We start from the raw sequence: 25,456 nt of genomic DNA, 5'->3' as shown, positions 1-25,456 counted from the left end.
GCTCCTGGCCGCGGCCGGCTCCTCCCCGGCCCGCCCGCCTCCCCCTTCCGTTACACCCGGGGGAAGGTGTTCCCGAGACCGCTCCCATCCTCACCCCGCCTCCCCGCTTCTCCGGCTCCAGCCTCCGCCGGCGGAGCTCCACTATGCCAGACAGTTTCGACACTTTGCAAAGACAAAGACCAGAGGAAGGAGAACGAAGAGGAAGAGGAGGAGAGAGAGGAGAAAGGGGCGATGTGAGCTGGGAAGGGGGCGAGCGTTCGGGACACCCCCTTTTGATTCTCCTCCGAATCCCCTCATCCCCCGAAGCCCAGGAAACTTTCGCGTGTCTCCGGCCGCGGTGAGTGAGCGCGCGGAGCCGGGGGTGCGCGGGGGGCTGCATCCACCGGAGTTGGGGTCCGGCAGTTTCGCTTGTGTTCTCCGAGTGGAGGGGCGATTGTCCGCACCCGGGGACAGAAGTGGTGGGGAAGGATCCAGGAGGGTGTGACAGGAGGGTGGAAGTGGGTTGAAGACCTCAGGTGCCGGGAGGGAGGAAGGCAAATGTAGGAAGACCCCTTCCTTAGCAGCGGTGTCGCCGGGGTCTTTGGGAGAGGAAGGAGGTCGCAGAAGAGGGTCGGGCTCAGGGGTTTACAGCCGTTTCAAAAGCAGCTGTTGGGTGCTCAACGGGGAGCCTACACCGGGTCTGGGGCAGCGGTCCCCGGGGTGGCCCCAGTGACATTGCTCTCGGCGCCGGGCTGGCATCTCCCCGGTGGGGGCCGCCGAAAGGCGGAGTGGCCAACGGGGTCGCCCTCCGGCGCTTTAGAGCGGAACCAGGGGTGCTGGGGCGCTGGGAGGCCGCCCAGTGATCCGGTCGGGCGGCCGAGGTTTGGTATCCGGATGGTGCTTCCAAATCCGCTGCGAGCAGGCGCAGATCGAGGAGATGGCCATCGCCCCCGGGGACACCGCAGGCCCGCATTGCTCCGGATACGGTGGAGAGGTTGGCACCCGGGACAGGACGGCTGGACGTGGCGTGGTGGACAGGATGGGCGAAGGGGAGCGTGGCGGGGGTGGTGCCCGTGGCGACTTGAAACTCTGGGTCCGCCCCAGTCCCGGTAGGCGCCGCAGCTGTCGCGAAATAATCTGACAAAAGTTAGCAACTTGTCTGCGTCTCGGGTGTGTGACCCGCGCGGCGCAGGGGCCGCTGCTTGGGAGAGCGCAGGAGCGGTGAGCGGTGCCACCGGGGCATAGCGCCCTGATGGGGGTACAACCTGATTCGGAATCGGGACAGGGGCGCAATTTCTAGCTCCTCCTTTCACTAAGCGAGAGTGTGTTTGAACTTGACCTTGCGGGAGGAAGCGCGCCTGAACTTGACGTGGGGATTGAGGCTGCTCCCCAGCTGGGCGCCGTCGCTGTATCCCGAGGCCTGGTCTCTTGGGAAGGGTGTTGGAATTATCTGGGCTCTGCTCTTCCGCCGGAGACCTGAGTCTCTCCTCCCTCCTACGCGAGGGTCCCAAACCGCACCTTCCACGCTCGGGGCTTGGTGGGGTCGCTGGGCGAGCGGACACGTGCCCGCTCAGAAGTCTGCGAGTGGTTGGGGGTTGGGCGGGTTCTGCGTGTCCCACAGAGGGAGACAGCCTTGACCCTGAGGGCAGTGACCTCCTCACTACGTCGTCGCCGCATCAGGCATCCGCCGGGCTTTCACGCGCCCACGTCCGGGGACCTCGCGCCTCTTCCGGCTCATCCCCCTCCCTGGTCCCACGCCACGCGGATTTGTGCAGAGATGGTTCCCCAGGGAGACAGCGAGTACCCGCTCCCGCTCTGCGGCTGTGTGCGTGTGCGTGTGCCTGTGTGTGTGTGTGTGTGTTGAGGTGGCGGGGGGCGGTACTCGCCAGCGGGGAAAATGAGGTCGGCGGGGAACGAGGTTGTACAGCCGTCGCGCCTGGCACACAGTAGGTACGTACGAAGGCTGTCTGAAAAGGCCTCTTCGAGGGAAGGCGCTGGCAGAGGCCGGGACGTCCCTTGCCTCTTTCTCCCCACGTTTACTATTCATTTCGCATCTATCTACCCAGCCCAGCGCTTTTGGCTTCTAGACGTACCTTGCGCACCCACTACGTGCTGGGCTCAGAGATGGGCTCTTCTTAGACGCTGGGGCGAAGCCGCCAGGTTTTCTTTCCCGGGAGCTGCGGGAGAGCGTTCCCGACGTTCGGAAAAGGCAAGGTGCACTGCCCCCTGCCGACTACTCTAGAGATTGCCTCTTGGTTCCGGGGCTGGAAGAGGCGCGGCGGCAGGGTGCCTGGGGTCGCGCCCTGCACCTCCGGTTCCTACCCCCAAACACCATGGCCCGGCCTTTTTCTGAAATCCTGCGGTTAGCTGAAAAGACCGACCCGACAGTTCACCATAATATGCCCCGATCTGGGTACGGAGTGGGGGTAAAACGGGGTCATTGCTCTTCCCTTATAAATACGTTATGCAAGATAAACATTACGTGTAATTGAGTGTGTGTGTATAAGTAGATATGCATACGTATGTTCACATACTACATATGTGTATGTATATATTCACATGCCTCGATTTCAAGTTTGGGGGAAAGGAATTTCATCATAAGAAAAATTTATTTTGCTGAATAAGTGACTGAATAAGTAGGGGGTCCTTTCCCGACCTTTGAACTACCCCACAGGCGTGGGAATATGCTGCCCCTGTGTTGTGCTAGGCCTGCATTTGCTGTCCAGGTCTGCGCTGGGGCAAGGCCAGGGCCTGGGCCCCAGCAGAGTCTTACCTTCACTTCCCTCTGCTGGCGGGGGGGTTAGCACCCCCATGGAGCACTGGGTTTAGAGAAAAAAAAAAAAACAGGAAGTGTTGCCAGAAGTAATGGCAGAGGAATTTCTTTAAGGGCTGAAGATATGCTCCTGCAAGCTCTATCAGCAGATGGAGCTGGCTCTCAAGCAGCTTCCTGCTGACCTTTGGACTGTTTCCACTTTGGCGGTACAGGCCGGGCACTCCCCGGCTGGGCTCACCAGTACCTGAAGTCCTGAAGTCGGGGACCTGCCTAGTACTGGTCGTCGGAGCCTTCTGGTGCCCCAGCTTTGGTGAGCTGGATCCATCGGTGGGCCGAGTGGCGAGGGTTCCTCGGAGGTCCTGGGGCCTCGCGGGTACTTGGGACTCTGCGCCAGGTCGGTACACCTCTCCTCTCTCCACCGCCAGCCCCAGGAACATCACCTGGAGACAAGCTGTCTGCAGCCCCGTAGGAAGGGACCCCTTAATCTTCTGGTCAGTTAACTCTGTCTGAATCCGTTGTTGACTCAAAAGCATTATATTTGGACAGGGCTTTTGCCTTGCAGAATCTAAACCGTAATCCTCTCCTAGGTTCCCTCCCATACCACAAAAAACAGCCAAGTAAGCAAAAAATAAAATCGACCAGTTATCTTGTCCATACACGGCTTCCCAGTGAGTTCTCCGTATGCATCTGAACACACACACCACGGGCCGGAGGAAGAGCTGGCCTGGTCACAAAGAATTACTCTAGAATAAGGCTTCCATACACTTTGGTCAGTTATGGAACCCTCTGGAACCTCCAGCACTGCCAACCTCCCTGCAGAGCGGAGGATCTGGGCACGCTCTTCTCAATTTGGTCCCAGGAACCCAGCCTTGGGCCCCAGCAAGACCCTGCGTTCTAGCCCCAGGGCCAGCACTCAGTTATGTGACCACTTAAAACCCAGACTGTTTCAGGCTCTGGGTCTGTGTCACTCTGGGCAATGAGAGGTGTGGAGCTCTGCTGACATTACCTTGGGGGCATTAAGGCCTTTCTTTGCGAAAACAGTGCCCTCCTCCCATGTGCTTTTGCCTCCAGCTCCGTCCTCAGAATGCTCCAGGCATCCCTGGCATCACAGACAACCCTAGCCCACCGCATGCCAGCTGTGTACCCTCTTTCACTCCTGGAGCCTTGAGAAGCCCACCCTCACTTGGCAAAGTTATTCTGCAGCAATTCTCAGCATTGGGTATGGAGACAGGGCCCAGAAGCTTCCGGCTCTGGGGTGACATCTGTTAGGACTCTCCAATGATGCATATTGCAAATAGGGACCACAGGGACCTCTCCAGGACCTAGGTGTTTCCCACTGTAAGAGCTGAGATGTTCTTAGAAATCATTTTGTTCAACTAACTCTTTCATTTTATGCAAGAATACTGAGGCCCTGTGGAGAGGTCACAGGGACCTGCAGTGACAGAGCTGATCTAGACTGCTGGCTGGTCTCAAACTTTAAATAGATTAGCTGTCTGGGCTCCCCCTTCCCCAAGCCCACTCATTTCCATACACTTATGTCTCTTTTTCATTGTTGGAGACAAATATATTCTTGGAGATGAAGCTAAATCCGGCCTCTGTACCCTGACACTGAATTAACTCTCGGAGACAGAGTTTGGGGTGAAGTAGAAAAGAATAGCTTTATTGCTTTGCCAGGCAAAGGGGGCCACAGCGGGCTAATGCCCTCGAAACTATGTGTCCCAACCTGGAGTGGGTAGTGAGAAGTTTTATGGTAATGGTTCAAAGAGGGCGTGATCAGCTGGTGGCCATTCTTCTGACTGGTTGGTGGGGAGGTACGTGGGAGTCAGCATCATCAACCTTCTGGTTCCAATTGGTTGGATTGTTTCGGTTGAACCAACATTTATTAGGAACTTATTGTCTCCCAGGCACCATGCAAGGTGCTAGAACTATAGAGATGGAAGGACATGTGGTCAGTCCTTGTCCCTTCCATCCCCACCCCACCGGAGGTCACGGTGTCGTGGGGAGGTGCATGGGGACATGAAGAGTTACTCTATAGTGGGGGTTTGCACTAGAGCAGAAATACGCACTGGCCGAGGCGGGGTTTCGACAGAGAAGAAAAGAGATTCGTCTACCTGGGGGACCCATGGAAAGATTCATTGAGGAGACAACCCACGGGTACCTTGGGGAATTCTTCCAGGCACAAGTCAGACTGCAGGAGAGCAAGAGTGTTTTCTTGAATGCATAGAACTGGTATCGAGTCAAAGTGGCGTGTGCCCTGTACAGGTGCGCAAGAAAAATAAAGTAAAATAACAATAACAAGAGGTCTTTTATGCATCGTTCAGCAGAGGGGAGGGAACTGGGGATTTTAGGGGTTCGGTGCTTTGGCCCCCGGTTCCCGCGCTGATCTCCGGTTTGCTTCTGTGGGATTCATCCTTGCTACTCAGCCAGAGTGCAGGTCCCTGAACCCTGCAGTCCTCCAAAGGCTCTGGGCTTCAGAGTGATGGTGTGTGAGAATGCCAGTGGCTACTTTGGCTTTAAAAAATAAAATTCGATGCTTTCTCTCTAATGCTCATCCTTAGACGAGTATCAGGTTGGAGGAGCTGATTTGGGAGAGGGCAGTGAAATGGCGCAGCAGGCAGCGTGGGGGGGGAAAGCACCCAGGTTTTCAGGATCACACTGCCCAGGTCGAGCTGGGTGAGCTCGGGCAAGCCCTGCACCTCCGTTGGCCAAATCTGAGTTGCAGGTGGGCGATTATCCCCCCAGGAAGTGGGCCACTATGAGGATGAAGCAAGGTCATGCGTGAGAGGATATTGCCTGTGGGGCTGGGCTCCCAGAGCCCCCCGGGACCCAGTTAATAACAGTCTGGTTCCAGAGGGTTCTAAGAGGAAGTGCTGCTGGCTGGAGATACTGCCTCGGGACAGAGCATGTGGGAATAGAAGAGGTGACTGGAGGTGGAACGTTTTGGGAAGCTCATGGAAGAACACTGGAAACCCGAGGCTGGCTTTAATGTTTAGTGGTGGGTAAAAAACCCACCCTGGAAGCAACAAGGCAGAATAGCTGGGTTGGGGTAGTAGCATTCTTTTCTCATTCCTGCAGGTTGCCTAAGCGTTTAAAGTTTTCTTTTTCCCTTGGGCATGACCTGGAGAGTTCCCGGGAGCGGTGGCACCTGGGTTGGGGGAGAGGGATGCTCTGCGCCCTGAGCCTGTCCTGGCTCAGGTGGCCTGGCTGGTCAGCAGGCCGTGTGGCATGTGTCAAAGTTGAAGGCACCTGGAGTGGACTCTGTAGTGTCAAGCCAGGGACAAGTGTTAGAGGGACGGCCCTGGTGTCAGGATATTTCCTCCCGTTAGGGGCACCACTGGCCCAGGGTTCAGAAGTGCCCCACCCGAGTACTGATCCTGTTCTACCTGCTGCTGCTCATGACCTTGGGGACATCATTTGTTGATGGAAAAAAAGGCACAACCTAAAAGTCGAGGTTGATAATTATGTTTTTTTTGGTGGACTTTCTGAGGACTTCAAGCCGGGGAGACAGCTTCTCAGATCGCTCTGAGGGACTGCCCCAGGTAGGTCAGGGAGGAACCAGGATATAGAGGGGTTTTTGCCACAAAGACCAGGTAGTTCGAACATCAAAAGATTACCACTAATGAGAGAAAACCAGACATCTCAAGTGAATGAATTTGGCACTTTTCTGTGTATGGGAAGATGCATGTCTGGGCTCATTGAAATCATTCCTTTGATGTGCATCTCAGCTATCTAGGACAAGTGTCCTGTCCTTTCCCATCCTGAGTCCCCTCAGGATGTACCTTTGGGGGTGGCTGCAGGGTCTGAGGGTTCGTTGCGATCCTGTGCTCCCTCAGGGGTGACTGTAGTGTCCTGATGGCTGCAGCATCCTTCATTTGCTGAGACGGCAGCAGCATTTTTCATCCACACACTTAAGCTCTGAATCTCCATTTCCTCAACTAGTAGAGGGTAATATAAATCCCCCAAGACAGGATGAGGCTGATGAACAGGCCTTCTTGATTATAAATTGAGTAACATCTACTTCTTATTAAATGTTTAGTGTGTGCCCAGTGCAGTGGCAAGTATTCTAAACTTCAGATCATTTTGTGTTCCGGTAGAAAAGATGTGCACTCACATTGAGTGGAGAGTTTTAGTAAAGAGTGTTTAACAGAGCTGGGAGCAGTATTTAGGGAAATCAGTAAGGGATGTAGCAGTACCTGGGCCCAGTGACCACGCCCCACCATTCCCATCCCCCCCAGAGGAAGCAGAGGGAGGGATGGGGGAGAGGAACCAGGAGAGCACGGCAGTAGGGGCTGATAGAAGCTTGTGGAAGAGCCTCCCCCTTCCCCCTGGCAGGGAGGGGACAGGAGGATACACTCTGCCACCTGGCTCTGTCCTGCGTGCCCCCACAATCCCTGTGTCACCAAGAGACGAGCCCTCCCAGCAGCCAGAGGCCACGGACCTCCTTGTTGGAGCTTCTCAAGGACATGACGGGATGAAGACAGGTCACCTCCGCACTCACAGCTGTTGGCATCTGACCCTATTTGGACCTCCGTTCGTCTCTTCTGTGTGCTCCACTGGGATCAGGGCCCTCCCCATTTTGCAGACATACCCAAGGTCACATGGTCTTGCCCACACCCGGATCTTCCGTGTGCCTGGAATTACCTTCATGGGAAGTAGGTGACTCCTGGGGAAGGAATAAGCCCACATTTCCAGCTGCCTTGAAGCCCCATCACACATCTTCCTCCGCTCACCCTTTGGAGCTCCCACCACCCACCCTTCCCACCTTGAACTGTACAGGTGAGGAAGTTGAAGGTCAGTCAGGTGAGCCGGTCCACATGGGCTTAAGATACGACCTCTGACCTTGGTGGAGCCACCTCCCTGCATCCCGGCCCCTCAGGGCCTTGCTGTCTCTACCTCGCCCCCTTCTCCCTCCATCCACTTGGCTGAGTCTGAGAACAGTGGCAAAAAATCCCATAAACTAAGTCTCAGCATCCCCATTAGATCCTAGAGTCAACTTAGGGAACCAAAACTTTATCATCATAACAACGCAATACAACACAGCACAACATAACACAACACAGGAGCACATAACAACCACAGCTGCCGTTTACAGCTCATGCAAAGTGAGTATGGATGAACCTGACCAGAAACAGACTTGGCGGAGAACTAGCTTTTAGCATTATTAGGAAGCCAGAGAGTGCCGCCCCCAGGGGAGGCTTAGAGCATCAGGGTGGGGTTCTGCTGGTGAGACTCGGGTAGGCACATAACAGTGGAACCTCCAGAAAGGAGCTGTCAACAAATAACTCAGACACTTTGCTAGATAATTTCCCTGCTATTTAATTATTTTGCCTGTAAATGATTTTTTCCCAGGGGAGGGAGTCAGCTAAGTACATGGAGTTAAAAGTCATAGAACAACTGCATGAATAGAGTTTAGGAGAAAGCAAAGAGGAGAGAAGAAAGCCGCAGGCAGTCTTGGAACAGGGAAGCTTGCCCGCACATTTTTGGGGGTAAAGTGATGAATGGTCAGCAAAGAGGTTACTGTGTGTGTTCTGTCCTTGAGAAGGTTTCACTTGTTGGATTTTCTAGAAAACCCCGAGAGTTCAACCTTGGAGCCTAGTGATAGGTGGTCTCTGGGTTCCCCTGTGCTCAGGGCCTGCCATCAGCACTTCTACCTCCACTGAGCTAAGATGTACACATTCCCTCCTCAGTAAGAGCGGATCATTTCTTTAATACTAGATCCCTAGTCTTTATAACAGCCCTGTAAGTCACTGTTTTGTACTTTTTTCCTAACCCATTTTACTGATGTGGAAACAGGCTCACAGAAGGGAAGCCACTTGCCCAAGGTCACATAGCTAGAAAGTGGCAGAGCCAGAATTCACGATGGTTCCATATCTGCCCGAAGCCCAAGATCTCAGGCAGCATGCTGTGTGATTGCCAGGATCGTCCTGTGTCTCTAGATCAGGGGAACCAGGAAGGGGGGCAGCTGCCTCTGGAGGTGCAGCTATGAAACACATCATACCAGGTATCTGTTCCCAACTGTAGCCCAAGACATGTGCCATCCCACCCGACAGGCATGACAAATGGACCCAGGTTCTGTAACATCCTTTTTGGAAGGAGGTTCTAATTTTTCTCCACATGCTCTTTGCCGAGGCCTGGGGCTCCAGGCCTTTTCCCTGATTCACCCATTTGGGGCTGGTTGGATGGGTTTATTTAGCCCTCGATAGTCTGGCTGGGTTCTCAGATCTCCACGAGGACCCCTGCGTTGCTGATTGCAAGCACTCGTCCTTTGGCTTGTCCACATAAATTGAATTCAGAGAGCCCCACGGTGCCTGGGGATTGAGGAAGGACTGAGCAGGAAGGCTTGGTATAAAGTTTGTCATCAGGGGGTGGAAACCTGCCCAGATCCCTAGACAGGTGTCTCTCGGCAATCTGCTTCAAGAAAAATGAACAGTGAAAGCTGCTGTTGCAATACTGAAAACTTGCCTTTTGATAACATCTTCACAGTTGAGAGAAGTGTTTGTTGTTCCGGTTACTTGAAAGCGCTGTTAATCCTACCACCTGGTGGAGAGTTTGATGAATAAAAACTGTTGCTTGGGAAACATGTTAGTTGCCACCAACAAGAATGTTTTAGTGGGGGGTATTCCTGGGTGTTTCTGAAGCGTATCCTTAAATTTTAAACTTCAGTCTTTTGGCAAAAAGGAAATTAAAATGAAAAGGAGAGATTAGAAGGTAGCGCGGCTGTGTACCACACTTGAGGGAAATTTCAAATGAAAAACACACCTTTCAGAATGGTCTGAAGAATTGGTTCCAACATAAGAGCCGCTTCTGTTTTTCTGTCTGTAACCTATGAAAGGGAAGAGACTGAGCTAAGTGAAAATCATCGGTGAACTACAGGATTATAGAAATGAAACTGATGTCTCTACAATGCCAAACATCCAAGCAAGGAGAAAAAAATGTACTGGCCCTGGGGACAGTTTGGAATATCAGAATACCCCCTGCATCGTTGGGAAACTGCCCCTGGGATGGAGTAAACGGGTTTTCTCTTTTTCTCTGAACATAAGCTGTAACCGTTATAGGAGAGGTTGGAAGGAAGTTGTGTGTGAGTCAATTAAGTGACAGCAAGTTACAAAGGTTGCACATTTAAAGAGCGTGAAATCAGAAGGAATTGTAAAATCCAAGCATTTGCAAAGATTCTTAGCAGCGCCCTTGTTCAGCCTTCCTCTTCCAGACTTCAGTTATTTATTGACCGAGTCATTCACTGATTCACTCAATAGAAGTACTGGCTCTGCCACTTCCTTGCTGTGTGACCTTCAGTGTGTTTCATAACCTCTCTGTGCCTCCATTGCTTCACCTATAAAATATGGATAATAATAGTACCTACATCCTGGTGGGTACTAAATACTTGGAAAGTGTTTAGAACAGGGCCCTGCAGCGTGCCTACTTTAAAGTGCCTGCTGAGTACATGCTATGATCATCATCTTTCGAATTAGGAAATCCCTTGCTCAGCTTCCCACTGAAGTTTCCTCACTTCAACTCCACTGTGTGGTTATCCCTCCTCTGCTTGAATGCTGCCAGTGATAGCCAGATCACTGCCCCACACAGTGGCCCTCTGACCTCTGGACACCTCTGTGGATTAGAAAGCTCTTCCTCATACAGAGCTTCCAACCATGGAGGACTTCCTGGAGGAGGTGGTAGGGTGGGGGTCTCCGGAGCTGTCTAAATTTAAGGCTGGGAAAGTTGGCTGGGCTTAAGAAGCTATGGTGTGGCCCCTGGACACTAATGGTAGACGAGGTCCACCTGAGACTTTGGACATGACATTTTAGCCATTCCCTGCCTTGTATTTCACTGCTAAGACAGCTCAGACGGAGGCCTGACCCGTGTGATTCCTCAGCCCGTTAGCAGGTAGAGCCAGGGTGAGAAGCCAGCCCTTCGTTCAAGGCTGCCACCGCCGACTTTCACCGCTGGCTTTTCCGCCCGACTTGGGCAGCTCAGGGTTGTCCTAGAGCTTCTGGTGCCCATCTGCACGCCAGAGCAGGGGACACGGCAGCAGGCACAGACCCGGGTGCCAGGACTCCTAGATGACCCCACTGGGCGGGCCCCCTCCTCTAGGGACCCCCATCATGTCTACACCTCAGCCTCCCAGACCACCTCCTGACCCCCAGTCTCCCTGACCTCCTTCTCAGCAAGTCAGGGTTGGCTTTTGTGAATTCTGCCATCTCTCTGCCCTTGTATCCTTCCTGAGTTTCTGCCCGGGAAATGCTGGACATTCTGGACTCGTTTAACCTTCTAAACAGGGCTTTTCGGTCCTTCTTGTTAACAGTATTTCGACATTTGAGGACACTGAGGCTCATGGAAGTGGCCCCCCGGGTGGGGACCGGCCCCCTCCAGCCACCCCCGCCCTGCCAGTGTCTGACCTCACGCCACCCAGTGTCTGACCTCACGCCACCCACGTTCCTCCCACCCTCCTTTTGCATTGTTCTGAGAATCAGATAAGAGGCTCCTTCACTAAACCCTATTTCGGGGGCTATAAATAGGACACTTAATGGTGGCACTCGGGTCCCATCACCAGGGACAGAATCTGTGTGATGCCAGCATGTCCTCCAGCCCAGGGTTTTCATGGTCAGCACAAGATTCTTCCCTCCCTCCCTGCCTTCCTTCCTTCCCTCCCTCTCGCTCTCCCTTCTTTCTTTTTCTTCCTTCCTTCTTTCCCCTCATCCACAAAATCTTGTCCCAAAGTACATAGTTAAGCCTCCTTAATTAGGCCGTGGTTGCCTAGAAGACAAACACATGCGTATTTCACGATTCTTCTCAGTTCTGGCAGGCAGGGAACAGTGCCCATCAGGAGGCCCCGGGGGAGGCTGCCCAGCCTGTCAGCATCTCCTTCCTCTGAAGGCAAAGTCAGTGTAGCCCACAGGAAGGCCACGAGGGCACCGCTCACCCGGAGGCCAAGGGGGCAGAGGGATCAGCAAGGACCAGGGGGAGGTCAGGGCCACTGTTTGTTAGGTCTGGGGCAAGTGCCTTCTGTGTCCAAGCCATATCAGTTTCCCCACTAGTGCTCTGGGGACACCACCACCCATCTTGCCGGCTGAGAGTTGAGATAACTCAAGCAGGAGAGGGTTGGGGAAAAAGCCCCAGAGAACAGATGTCTTCAAGCTGGAAGATGGGTGGGAGCTGCTGACAGTAACAGTGAGGGTGGGAGAGCCATTGGACGGGGGACCCTGGGGAGCAACCCACAGATGGAGCCGGGGCACCTCCCCCGTTGTGTGGTTGATGGAAGGAGGAAGAGAGGAAAACACGGTGCCCGCCTGGGGGGTCCTAACCGTCCTGCCTTCCTCCAGTCTTGAGGAGCGATCAGGTGTCTCTTCCTGCACGCGGAAGGAGATTTAGCCAGACGAGGCACACAGTGGTGCTAGAACGTTTTTGAAATTCATATCTGTCTAAGTGATGCTGAAGAGTCACCCTGACCCGCTGTCAATTCCACCGCCCACCACGTTTATTTAACCGTGGATCGGGTCCTGTTCCAGACCCTTTCCTTGCCGTTACTGCTCACAAAATCCCACTGGCGGGCTTCCCTGGTGGCGCAGTGGTTGAGAATCTGCCTGCTAATGCAGGGGACACGGGTTCGAGCCCTGGTCTGGGAGGATCCCACATGCCGCGGAGCAGCTAGGCCCGTGAGCCACAACTACTGAGCCTGCGCGTCTGGAGCCTGTGCTCCGCAACAAGAGAGGCCGTGATAGTGAGAGGCCCGCGCACCGCGATGAAGAGTGGGCCCCACTTGCCACAACTAGAGAAAGCCCTCGCACAGAAACGAAGACCCAACACAGCAAAAATAAATAAATAAATTAAAAACAAAAGTACCAATGCTACCGTGGATGTGAGGATTAAATTAGTCAATGTTTTAAAAAAAAAAAAAAATCCCACTGGCCCAGGTTCAGAGGAGGAAGCAAGATTCTGAAAACCTCATTAACTGGTACAGAGTGATGCAGCCAGTGAACAGGCAAGCTTGCAGAGAATGCCTGTCTGCGGGTTGACATTTGATCAGACGGCCGTGGGAGACAGTACTGTCCCAGAACAAAAAAAAGAGCAAAAGGTGGGGGAGCGTTTGTCCCCACGGACCTGGACCTGGGGTCTCTGGCCCCCCAGCAGCAAGAAAGGCAAAATATGTGGGTGGACGGCTACCTCCTTCACACCCAGGGAGCTGTGCTTATGGTCTGCATCACTGATGGAATCACGTAACGTACAACAGGGTGTGCAGAGATGCGTGTGGTGGAAATGTGCATCTGTGTGCGATGGCTGGTGTATGTGTGTGTTTCTGTAGGGGGTGGCATGTGACCGCTGTCCAGTGCTTGCAGACACCTTGATCAGGTTGAGGATGTGATTACGGAACTGGGGAGAGGGCATTTCCTCTCTTGCAGTGGGGTTTTCCCCAGGCGAGCGACTTAACGTACAGAGGCGTTAACGTGAACACGTTTGTACCCCCAGCACCCAGCAGAGTGTATGCAGAATGTGCGGTGGGTAAATGCTAGTGTCATTTGTGCATCAACAAATATCTCTGAGATCTGTTATGTGCCAGGCACTGTTCTAGGCAGACAAAGACCCAGGGAGTTCACATCCTAGCAAACAGCGGGGAAGGGAAGGGATTGGCCGTGAGCAGGAAAAAATAGCAGGATGGGGGGGCCAGCAGGGGTACCCCGGGGGAGATCATAGTGTAGGTGTGGTGGTCCAGGAAGGTCACTCTGAGGAGATGTTTATGGAACCACGTCCCACTGCTGATAGGAGAGAACAGACCGTGAGGGTGGGGAGAGCAGGGGCTGCCGATCAAAGGACAGGCAGAGGACTCATTTACTCTCCTCCAGGGGCTGTGGCCTGCCCCCTGCAGAGCCAGGCCTGTCTTCTCCAGTGCATCCTTTCTGGCCTGAAGAGTCACATGCGTGGGCTCTCTCCCTCAGAGCTCAAGCATTTCCTCCCCCCAAATAAATGTTATCAGCTGGACCACAAACAGACCTCGGGCCAAGGCATTCCGCGTAGATAAGAGCACAGTTTGGCAGTCTTTAGATATGAAAATGGACAGCAATGGAAAGCCTGGTGGAATTTCTGTTGCTGATAACCTTTAAGAAAAGAGCACTAGTTACAGGAGGGTTGTTTTCCTGAAAGAGAGGAGCCATCTTTGAATATCTGAGAGGCTGTCAGTTGAAAAAGGATTAACCCCTTCTGGGCAATTTTGAGGCGAGAATCCAAGTGGAATGGGTGAAATGAACAGATTTCAGTTCACGGAGTGTTATCCTTCTCATCCCCTCATTCATTCATTCAGCAAACACACCTAGGTGCCCGGCACTGTGCCGACACTGGAAGTGTGACAGAACAAGGTAAGGGCTGTGTCTTCAAGATGTTAATAATTTAATGGGAGAAACAGACGGATTAACAGATCAGTGGTATGTCGAGATGCAGTTCTGTGACGCCTGAAGCTAATACAATTTGGGAGTTCTCTTTAAGAAGAATACAAGGTTAGGAATTTAAAATGCAAGCCCTAGATTAATGGGGAGCCACTGAGGGCCCCTGGTGCTTACCCTTCCTTGGCCTGGCCCAGGCCTCCTCTGGGAGAGGTGAGAGGGCACGAGGGTTTGTTTCCTGCGAGGCTGGATGAACACTTGGCAGAAAGGCTGGCAGTGGGAATTCTGGAATTCTGGTGGTAGGGCAGCCTCACCTTCTGGGTCCCCCGAACCCTTGTTCTTGGGCTAAAGACCCTTTTTCTCTTAGCGCTGCTGCGATTTTCAAAGGTGCTTTCCTTAAAGTTCCGCAGGCTGACCATGTGATCCCAATTCCGGGACAGTGTTCTGTGGAATCGCCTGGCCTTCAGGAGCGTTAGTGCTGGTGGAGTGGCTGTGAGCACTTTACCGAGGGCTCACCGGGGCTCATACGCTCTCCTGACAGCCCCCGATATTGACACCTTTAACCCTACAGCCACTCTGCATGCCAGCTGCTGACATTCTCCCTGTTTTACTGATGATGGAACCAAGACACAGAGTGGTTAGGTACCTCACTCACAGATGCACAGCTAATAAGTGGAGGAGCCGGGCTTTCAAGCTACCTAGCCTGCCTCCAGGGCTCCGTGCCCTTGCTGCATTGCCTCTCCAGGGTCCTCGCTGTTTAACTCTTTTCTAGCAACATTCTGGAAACATCCGGAGGGGCCAGCATGGGAGAGTGGCTATAGTACATACGTAGAATGGGCTAATAAGTGTTTGATCCGTACAAAGAGTTCTTACCAGCATGCTGAAATGCTTTCATTAGGTGTGAAGGTGGGATACATAAGAAATAACACTGTCAACAGTGTTAGCAGTGCTTGAACCCCCTCTCAGCCTTTGTACCCTCACCTGGACGGCGGTTATAATGGCTCATTTCGTTCACGCATCCATTCAATAGGTTTTAACTGAGACCCTGTCATGCACCTGGTACTGGGAATATAGTGGTGACAAACTCAAGCGTGGTTTCTGCTCTCCTGTTGATTACTTTTGGTCCAGCTTCTGATTGCACAGTCTGTCTGTGCTTTCTCCCTCTTTGTTGCCCTACGTGTACCTTCCCGAGGCCCTGATTGGCCCCCAGCCCCAGATCCAGCCCCACCCAACACCTGTTGCCTCATTTGTAAAATGAACCAGGGACCCACAGACCTCCTGGACTTCAGAGTGGCTCTTCACAGTTGTCAGCGGGCATACCTCACATCATTACCATCTTCTAGAAAAGGTCAGGCTCCTGACAGCTGCAGGGAGTGCCCTCCTCCCTGGATGTTCAAAGATCCAGCCCCAGTGGACAGCTGGGCTGGAAGGGAGGAAGCCAGGGCCCTAGAGTCCAAAGAAGAAGCTTCAGGACAGCTCTGCCATTGCCAGCTGTGCGTCCTTAACCTCCTGAGCTTTGTTCTCTTGATAAATGGGGCCAGTCCCACCCACCAGGGGAGATGGACCCCACGGGGACATGCAAGCTGTAGCAAGTTCAAGGCCCTGGAGTGGGATCCCCCTGGCAGGCACCGGCGTCTGTCGCTCTCCAGCTCTTGGGCAGGCATTTTGCTACTCTGTGGCTCAGATACCTGGTCTGTAAGAAAGGAGACAATCACAGTACCCCACCTACGAGGGGTTGTGAGAATTAAATGAGACGATGATTCTAAGAGCTGGGCACGGTGCCTGGCCCATAGCCAATGCTGGATAAGTTACAGCCGTGTTATTATTATTACATTAGAGCTGAGCCGCACTGGTGGGACGTGTGAGCTGTGAGGGTAGGAGGGAAAGGTGTCCAGCTACAGCAAAGACATCTCTTCCGTGAAAGGATGGACATCCCAGGGGTAGCTGTTGCGAACAGGCCTGGAGGCCTTGACAACACTAGGGTCACAGGAAGAGGGCATCCACCCAATGCATGGAAGTTTACTGCGTCCTTTTAGGAGCCAAACCCATAGACTGAGTCATCCTCAAAAGATTAATTTCTGTTCTAATCAGGCCCAGCTGATAAGCATTTGGGCATTTACAATAGCCTTTGTTCCTGAAGGGTATCCAGTTGTGCCCTTCCAGCCTGCAGTGACCATTTCCCTTATGGCCTCGGGACCTAGTCCAAATTCCATAGCAGGACAGACAAGGCCAGTACCACCGGAGACCCCGCCCACGTCCCTGGCCTTCTCACTGCTTTCTGGTTCTCGTGGTTCTTACGATTGCAAGATGCACCTCGGCAAAGACCATCAGGGAACTTCGAAAGAAACCCAAGGTTTATTGGCCTGGGCCACGCAGGGAGGTGGAGGTGTGCACAGACCTGGGGTTCTGCCTTTACTGGGGCTAAGGTTGGGGGCCTGGTGTTTTGCAGGGTCACTCTTTACTGGCAGATTTAAAACAGAAGAGCGAGAATTAAAGCGTGGGAAGGGAGAAGCAAGGCCACTCAAAAGGTCAGTTATCTAGGCTACCCAGGGCTTTCTAGAAAGAGGAACTTCATGGGTAGGGCCACCTGGCCATTTATTTAGTTGTGTAGCTGTGGCAGTATGTTTATTCGAGATGGGTGCCTTTCAAATATTAGATGCCTCGGCAATGAAAAGCTTAATGTCAGGCACTTACATTACAATCAAAAAAGCTAACTGCCAGGCATTTCCACTACAGATGCATAGGTGTGGCTATAGAGACAGACTTAGATACAGACGCATCCTATGTTCTCATCACCCTAAGTAACGTTCGCGCTTAATGAAGTAACTTTCCTGTCTCCAGGACTTGGACTATGCGGTCTGCATCTGCTCTGCTCCGCCACTAAGAACACCCTTCTTTTACTTTCCTGCTTCAATCTTCTCTCCTTCAAAACTCAATTCCAGCATTGTCTCTTCCAGGAGTCCTTCCCCGCTCTGCCCTCTACGTGCTGGGGTGTGTGCGTGTGTGTGTGTGTGTGTGTGTGTGTGTGAGAGAGAGAGAGCGTGTGGCTGGCTTTCATCCCACTGACCCCACTGCTTGTGGTACGTGGCCTGTGTGCGTGTCTGTTTTCCCTGTTGGCTGGGGAGCTCCATGGGGAATAGGAATGTGTGATTCATCCTTCGTGGGGACTTACTGAGAAACCACCTGGGCCGGGTGCATCTCTGCATCTTGAGGGCCAAGAATGGGCATTTGAAAGCGGGCATGGTTGTCCACTTGTCTCAGCTGCAGAGAGCCAGCCCCGGCTGTTGGTTTGGCCAACATGATGTCCAGTGAGCTGACCTCTCTGCCGAGCTGGACACAGGCCTGCGCCTCCTTGGGGATCATTTCTCTCTCCTTGGGCCCCCCTCGGGCCTCACTCAGCCTGCCACACTTCCTCTACCTCCAGCTTTTGGAGAACTGGAGATGGGGGATCCCATGTCTGGAGGCTCATGGCTCTTTAACGTTGGGACTGGCCAGCATCTCTGTGTTGCTCACAGCTCGGCCTGCCTGCTTGCAGAACACCTGCTATTTATAGACCTGCCTGCCTCCGCCTAAGTTAAGCAAGCATGTCCTGCCAGGATAGCCCACTGCCCTTTTGGACCTGGACCAGGAGAAAGAGGAAGAAGGACATGGGAGGGACCCAAAGCCAGCCAGTCTGAAATCCATTTGGCCAGCATGTCCTGTACACTGTGCAGGGAAGAGACACGTCACCGTGTGGCTCAATGGTCTTCACGTAAACACTTTGTCGCAGGCGCTAAAAATATCCTCATTGCTGGGGGATTGGCCATCAGAAAAAGAGGACGGACGGGAAGGCCTTTGGGGGCAGGGGAGATGGATTTCTTCCTTCTAGTGGTTGGATGTATGGAATTGGCTCCCTGTACCAACCACAGGGAGCCACAGCAGGTGGACAGTCGCTTAACTGGGACCTCCTTGAGGGCAGGGGCCATCTCCTTCCCCACTGAGTCTCCGGTACCCCAGCCAAGGAGGTGGCACTCAGTGAGTGTTTCTGGAGTTGTCCTGAACAACTGTCATACTGTGTGGCTGTGTAGTGATCCATCAAGTAGCAGTACCATATGACTTATCCGTCTCTGTGACTGCATATTTCTGTGTGATATGTGTCAGCGTAGATCATCATCATTATTGTAAACAACGCTGCACTGAATTCACATCTTCCTGCTTTTAGCATTTTCCTTCATTTGGACTGTGTCCTTGGGATGAATTCCCAGGAAAGAGGTCCTTGCCACCTATTACCTATTGTGACTTTGTCATGGAACAAAGAGGGGAAGTCAGACGAGGGACAGGAACTGGAAGAGACTTTCTGCTGGGACTGGGAGAAGAACCAGTGCAAAGGCCAGAGGCAGCAGCAGTGGGATCTTGTGAGGGCGAGCGCATGTGCTCTCAGCTGGGTCCAGTGTCCACCCACCTCCCCAATACACACACACACAGACACTCACATGCACTCACACACATAGGGAGAGGCATGTTGGCTGTCATAGCACCTGTGGAGTCTTCTGGCGTTAGGTAGATAGCAGTCAGGGATGCTATACATCTTGCAACATGGCCAGTCCTTCCCTGGGCAGGAAGAATAGTCTTCTCCAAATTGCCAAGATGCCCTCTTCAAAAACCCCGAGGGAGGACTTCCCTGGCGGTCCAGTGGTTAGGGCTCTGCACTTCCACTGCAGGGGGCGCAGGTTCAATCCCTGATTGGGGAACTAGGATCACGTCTGCGCGGCACAGCCAAAAACAAAAAAACAAAAAAAAACCCCCCAAAAACCCAAGGGAGATGTGGTATCGAGTAGCGTAGCAGCAGTTCTTAAACTTTTTTATTTTCAAGGCCTCTTTACATTCTTAAACATTACTGATGGTCCCAAATAGCTTTTGTGTCTTATATCTTTTAACGTGTATTGTGTTATTAAAATTGAGAAATTCTTTACATATTTATTACTTTAAAAATAACGATAGGGACTTCCCTGCTGGTGCGGTGGTTAATAATCTGCCTGCCAGTGCAGGGGACACGAGTTCGAGCCCTGGTCCGGGAAGATCCCACATGCCGCGGAGCAGCTAAGCCCGTGCACCACAGCTACTGAGCCTGCGCTCTAGACCCCGCGAGCCACAACTACTGAGCCTGCGTGCCACAACTACTGAAGCCTGCGCGCCTAGAGCCTGTGCTCTGCAACAAGAGAATCCACCGCAATGAGAAACCTGCGGACCGCAAGGAAGAGTAGCCCCTGCTCGCCGCAACTAGAGAAAGCCTGCACACAGCAACAAAGACCCAATGCAGCCCCCCTCCAAAAAAAACACAATAGAAAGGGTCGATGAAAAAGGTTCAAATTATCCAGAAGTTGTAATAAATCTAAATACATATAAAAAAACAACAAAAAGATAATAAGGTCATCACATGGTAACATAAGTGTGATGAAAACCAGCTACTTTCCCAAACAAAAAAGAAAATTAGTGAGAAAAGTAGTGTTGTCCTACAGATCTCCTCCATGTCTGTCTTAAAGGAAGTCAGTTGGGTCCTCAGTCGGCTGTTGCCTCGGCCTGCGGTGAAATGGCACACCACTTGCCTCCGGGAAACCCCTGAGACTGAAAAAGCAAATGATGTCTTATTATCACTATGAAAATCGATTTGATATCATGGACTCCCTGGAAGGGCTTATTGACCCCCTGGGGTCCCTGGAACATAATTTACAATGCAAAAGTACAAGAATATGGCTTTACAAGCAGGCTGCTGTGGGAGGAGGGGAGGTCATGTCTCAGGCAGAGCCATATATCCATATCCTAGGAATAGAGTCACGTGTATTCACCCACATCCTGCTAAATAAGCTTGGCGGTTCTCACACAATGAGTTAATGCAAAATTCCACAAACAATGTGAATATTCATTTATTGGACAGTGGTACCAACATCATTTTAAGATGTCAGTATTGTCCAGTACTGTTACCAAGGCAACAGCTCTAAGCCTTCTAATTTCTCAGTATTTGAGGGAAAAACCCACAAAAAGAAGGCAGGTAAACTCAATAATTAACTAGTTTCTAAACAAAATGTTTGCCATTCCAGTGTCAGCAATCTTGTGCTCTGTTCCAATTTAATCATTAATCTCTACCACAGTTTTTCACCCTTTTATTTGTTCGGTGCCCTTGAGCAAAAGCCCAAGAGAGTGAGACTGAAAAAGCTAATGATGTCTTATTATCACTATGAAAATGGTTTTGGTGCCGTGGACTCCCTGGAAGGGCTTACTGACCCCCTGGGGTCCCTGGTACATAATTTACAATGCACAAGTACAAGGTGAAAGGCATGGCTTTGCAAGCGGGCTGCTGTGGGGTGAGGAGAGGTCACAGCCCAGGCTCATCGGCATCCAGCTGGGTGACCTCAGGCAAGATATGTAGCTTTTCTGTGCTCCACTTCCATCCCCTATAAAATGGGATAATAGTACCTATTTCTCAGGGTTATTATGAGAATTAAATGAGCTGATAGGTATGACGCTCTTAGAGAACAGTGCCTGGTACTTAGTAAATGCTATGTATCCATACATATGCACATACATGCTATATGTGTATGCATATGTGTATACATATGTTCTGTACGTACGCTATACGTATGTATATGTATACACGTCATACTATATATACACTATATATGCGCATATGTGTATGTATACATATTATACTCTATACATATACTATATATATACTGAAGCCAATAAGAAACAATTTTAAGTCACTACAGCAGAAGTTACCCATTTCACTTCATTGCTAAGAATCTGAATCTTAAACAGAGCCACATCTTTTTTTTTTTTTTGGTACGCGGGCCGCTCACTGTTGTGGCCTCTCTCCTTGCGGAGCACAGGCTCCGGACGCACAGGCTCAGCGGCCACGGCTCACGGGCCCAGCCGCTCTGTGGCATGTGGGATCTTCCCGGACCAGGGCACGAACCTGCGTCCCCTGCATCGGCAGGTGGACTCTCAACCACTGCGCCACCAGGGAAGCCCGAGCCACATCTTAAGGCGGCATTTCTGTCCCCTCACGCCAGTGGGCGCACTGAGGGACAGTCACGTGGTGCCTCGTAGAGCATGACCATCACGACGGGACCCCAACGAGAGCTCAGCTGTGGGGTGCAGGGGCCACGTGTCTGTCCCAGCTCGTGCTCCCTGGAGCCCCGATGAAGGGCTTGGTGACAGCTCCCAACTGCCCTCCTCATTTTCCCTCCCTTTGCTGGTGAAGTGACTGTCTTCATTTAACCCCTGATTGAGGACATCTTGCCGCTGGGGCAGGAATCAAAGCAGGAGCCCCCGGTGCCTGGCCCCAGGGATTCCCCGGAAATCCCAGACTGCTCCTGACGGCTCACGGGATGCTCTGTCAGTGGCGTGGTGGCTCACACTGGGAGTGTTTTCCTGAAATGCTTTTTGTTTGGAAGCTCTCAGTGTGAGCTTTACAGAGGCATATGCATTCCCTTAGGCTTTGAAAATACACATCGGTTCCAAAAGAAAAAAACGATAAAAGGTCGGTGTGGATTATCCAGCCACAGCTTTTGAGCGTGTGAAGAAGGAATTGGCAGGGCGGCGGGAGGGGGGTCTCTTAATAAAGCGCTGGGTCCTTCTCTTGCGCCCGCTTTATTCATTGATTCTACTAACAAATATCGATTGGATGTTCCCTTGTTCCAGGCAGGGTGCAGAAAGCTGAGGCTCCCTCAGTCAACTGACTGTGAAATGTACGTCTCGGTGCGGATGACTTCTGATAAATGACCAAGTTAGCAGGTGGATTCAGGGATCTGTAGGAAGATGGGAAGTGCTGTGAGAGAAAGCGAGAAGCTAGGACAGGACTTGGGAGTGCTGCCGGTGGAGGTGATGGGCTGGTCACACTGAGAGCAGAAAGGTGAGCAGAGACCTGGAGGCAGTGAGGACCTGATCCAGGTGGGCAGCTGGGGGGACAGCCATGGCCAAGCCCTAGACTGGGAGGAGTGCGCCTGGCGAATCCGACCAGCCCTGCAGAGTGAGTGAGGTGCCGGTAGGTGGTCAGGGGGGAAAGGGGAGGGCCGATTGAAGGGGTCGCCTTGACCTTTGGGTGATACTTGTCTCCAAGGGTGACCCTGTGTGTCCTGATGGACTTCAGTGATTTCCTGTGGCTAATTCCCTATGCTCCTCCAATTATTCAGCCTCCCCCCTCCTCTGGGAAACCAGCCCCGAACTCCTGCCTGGGCCTGGAGCCCCTCCTCCGGGCTCCCGTGACAGCCCACGTCGGCCCCTAGCCTCGCGTCCCCAACCTCAGACGGAAATTAATCCGCCTGCCAGATTAAGACCCATTAGCTGGGTCTTTCAATATTCTATCTGCCAGGTGGGCTGCAGCTGGGCCTGGGTTTCATGACGTCTAACCCTTGTTCAGGAGCACCACCCCCAGCCTGTAAGAGACCCTAGGGCCTTTCTCAAATTCCAGCTCTCCTGTAGGACCTTTTTCATCTTGTCCCCAAACGGACTGATCTCTGTCCTTCATCAGAACCCGCTCAAATTCTCTCGTGCCCCTCCCAGGCACTCAGCACATTCTGCGTGGCATTTGCCGGTCACATTCCCCCACTAGATGCTAAATTCCACAAGGCAAGGAACGGCATGTGTGTCATCTTCGTGGCTGGAGAGAGCTGGGGATGAGTACCCACCGCTACAAGGTTTGCCCCCGAAGCCTTCAACGCCGGGCTGTGCGGTGCTTTTGCGCACCCTCCCCCCGCATGTGCCCATCTACCTGCTCAGTACCTACAGTGCCCATGCGTCCTTGCAAGGCCATCCCTCTGCCAGGAGTGCGCTTGCCCTATTTCTCCACCCAGCAGGTCACCTGCCGGCCATTACTAAGCTCAACAAAAGGGCCACCTCCTCAGGAAACTGTCCCCGTTGACCCCTCCCCTTTAGCGCCGGCCCTTCCCCATCTTGCTGGCTGTTTTCATCTCCCCACAATGGATGGAGAGGCTCTGATGTGCCAGAAGGATTCATGTGGCCCTGCCGTCGGAGCCCTTGCGGTCTAGAACAGGGGCAGTGAACTCTTTCTGTAAATGGCCGGAGATAGTAAATATTTGCGTTTTTGTGGGCCAGATCGTCTGTGTTGTGTCTGCTCAGATATCCCATGGCAGCACAAAAGCAGCCACAGGCAATACATAAATGAACAGGCGTCGTTGTGTCCCAAGAAAACTGCATTTGCCCGAACAGGCGGCCGGCCAGATTGGGCCCACGGGGGGTCATTCGCTGAATCCTGGTCTTAGTCTTGGCTGTAGAGGAAAACAGCTTGACTAGCACTTGTATGCATTGTTTGCTAATGCCTTGCGTCCCCCTCGCTGGACAGGGGCTCTCTCTGAGCAGAGAGCGTTTGCACTCAGCACCGCACCCTCAGGAACTGGCACGTGCCTGACACAGGGCTGGCCGCTGGCACGTGGGACCAGTCAGTGAGTGACGGAATGACGTTCCTGCAGGTCCTGAGCCTAGCAATCTGGGCTGGACCCTGCCTCTTCCCTGCCAGCACCAAGGCTGAGGAGGGGCTGGGCGTGGGCTCTGGGGCCCCTGGGCAGGAAAGCAAATCCCCTCCTCCAGGTGCACCATTTCTGCACTGATTTTAATGGGGTGAGGATGGGTGCCATCTGCTCGAGGTGGCCCTGGGAGGATTCCGCTCAGACTCCCAACATCCTAGGAATGCCTCCTTCCTGGCCGTAGCCCACAGACTTCTAAGCCACCCCGCCTTAACCACAGAGCTGAGAGCGGGCTGGGGGCACCTGGAACTTCCTGTCTGCTGTTAGTCCCTGAAAAGGAGGCATTGAGGTGTGAGACCCATCTGGAGGCAAGCTGTTCCCTTCCTGCACGGGGATGGTCCCGGGCTCTGCGTGGCCTTGGCTTGAGTCCCGACATGCACTTAGGCAGCGCCTTGTATGCTCCAAGTACGATTCACTCACGTTATTTAATTGTCATAACTGCCTATGCTGGGGATGTTATGATCCTGATGTGTCACAGGGGTTACACCACATGGGGGCGAAGCTGGGATTTGAACCCAGCAATCTGCCACAGAACCTTAGCTCATAACCTCCATGCCAAGCTGACAGGCAGTAGGAAGGACAGAGAGCTTGAGGGAGCCAGAGTGGATCAGACTCACCCACCACCCCAACCTCCTTTCTCCAGCTGGGACACCGTTGCACAGAGAACTGAAGTAATCTGCCCCAAGATCACACAGCATTGGTAGTAGAGGCAAGATTTGAAGCAGGGTTTCGGTTTCCAGTCCAATGTGTTTTATCCACAAGCCCAAACCCCTCCTTTGGCCTGGGACCTGCAGAAAAACAGAGGCGAGCTCTCTCCTACCACCCAGAGTAATCTAGCCTCTCACCTTGTTCTTTGTTAAAAAGCAGGGAGGTGGCAATACAGATGCACTCCTTCGTTAACATGGATGGGTTTCTGGGCCCGGAATCAGCCAGATCTGGGCTCAAGAATCAGTACGCTGATAGGCTGGGGCAAATCTCTGACCCTCTGGTTTCTCATCTGGCAACTGGGGCTACAGGCCCCACTTGGCTGAGTTGTTCTGAGAACCAAGTACACTGATGTATCTGAGTGTCCAGCCATCACAGAGCCCACAGCCTTCAGCAAGCATGGCCTCCGGTCCCCCCTTCCTCATTCGCTCCCTGCAGTTCCCCCACCCCCTCTGCACCAGGAAGCTGCGGGCACCCCTCCCACTGCACTCAGCTGCAGAACTTCGTGCCATGATTCCTCTTGTGAGTGGACGCTCTGACCTCATCTTGGGCAGTATTGCAAATCAGGAAACCACGCTGGGCTATTTCTACCCCAGGGGCCGGGGCAGCTCACTTTTTTGTTTTTGCCCCGTAATTGCAAGGTTTTACAGTGGTTTCTCTGTTGCCCGAAAGTCCCAGTATTCGCTCTGTTTCTCTCTGACACGTAATTGTATCTCAGGAACCCACAGCAATTGAGCCCCTGGCCCCTCGGTGGATGCCTTTTTTCTGTGGAGACAGATGTCTGGATGAAAAGAAAGATATTAGCTGGTTGAAGCAAACGGTGATTAGACAACCCTTTACTGAAGCCTCTGCATGGATTTGCTGGCTCTGAATGTTTGGGGAGCCTTGAAGTCTTCATCAGCTCTTTCTAGCTTCCTTCCTCTTGATCTAGAACAATCTGTAGGAACCCAGACCCTGGAGACTGGCTGGGGAATGAGTGATGGAAGAGGGAACGGCAGAAGGTGAAGGTCTCTGGTGCCCAGGGCTGGGGAGTTGTCAGGTCTGCAAAGGTGGGAGAATCTTCAGCTTAGGAGCTTGTCAAAATGCAGGCTGCCTAGGGTCCAGGCCTG

At 52.8% G+C, this 25,456-nt stretch overlaps 1 protein-coding gene across 1 annotated transcript in view; it reads left to right on the top strand.

Moving 5' to 3' along the window:
* The first annotated feature begins 26 nt into the window (after positions 1-26).
* The window catches only part of ST3GAL1 (ST3 beta-galactoside alpha-2,3-sialyltransferase 1), an 89,139-nt gene continuing 63,709 nt past the window's right edge, over positions 27-25,456 (top strand). The window contains exon 1 of the mRNA XM_024741002.1: positions 27-337. The gene's annotated coding sequence lies outside the window, so the exon portion shown is untranslated. The remainder of the gene's footprint in view (positions 338-25,456) is intronic.

This window comes from Neophocaena asiaeorientalis, unplaced genomic scaffold (assembly GCF_003031525.2).
Source record: "Neophocaena asiaeorientalis asiaeorientalis breed wild unplaced genomic scaffold, Neophocaena_asiaeorientalis_V1.1 scaffold177, whole genome shotgun sequence".
In the NCBI taxonomy this organism is placed as follows: Eukaryota; Metazoa; Chordata; class Mammalia; order Artiodactyla; family Phocoenidae; genus Neophocaena; species Neophocaena asiaeorientalis.
This window is presented reverse-complemented; position numbering and strand designations above follow the sequence as displayed.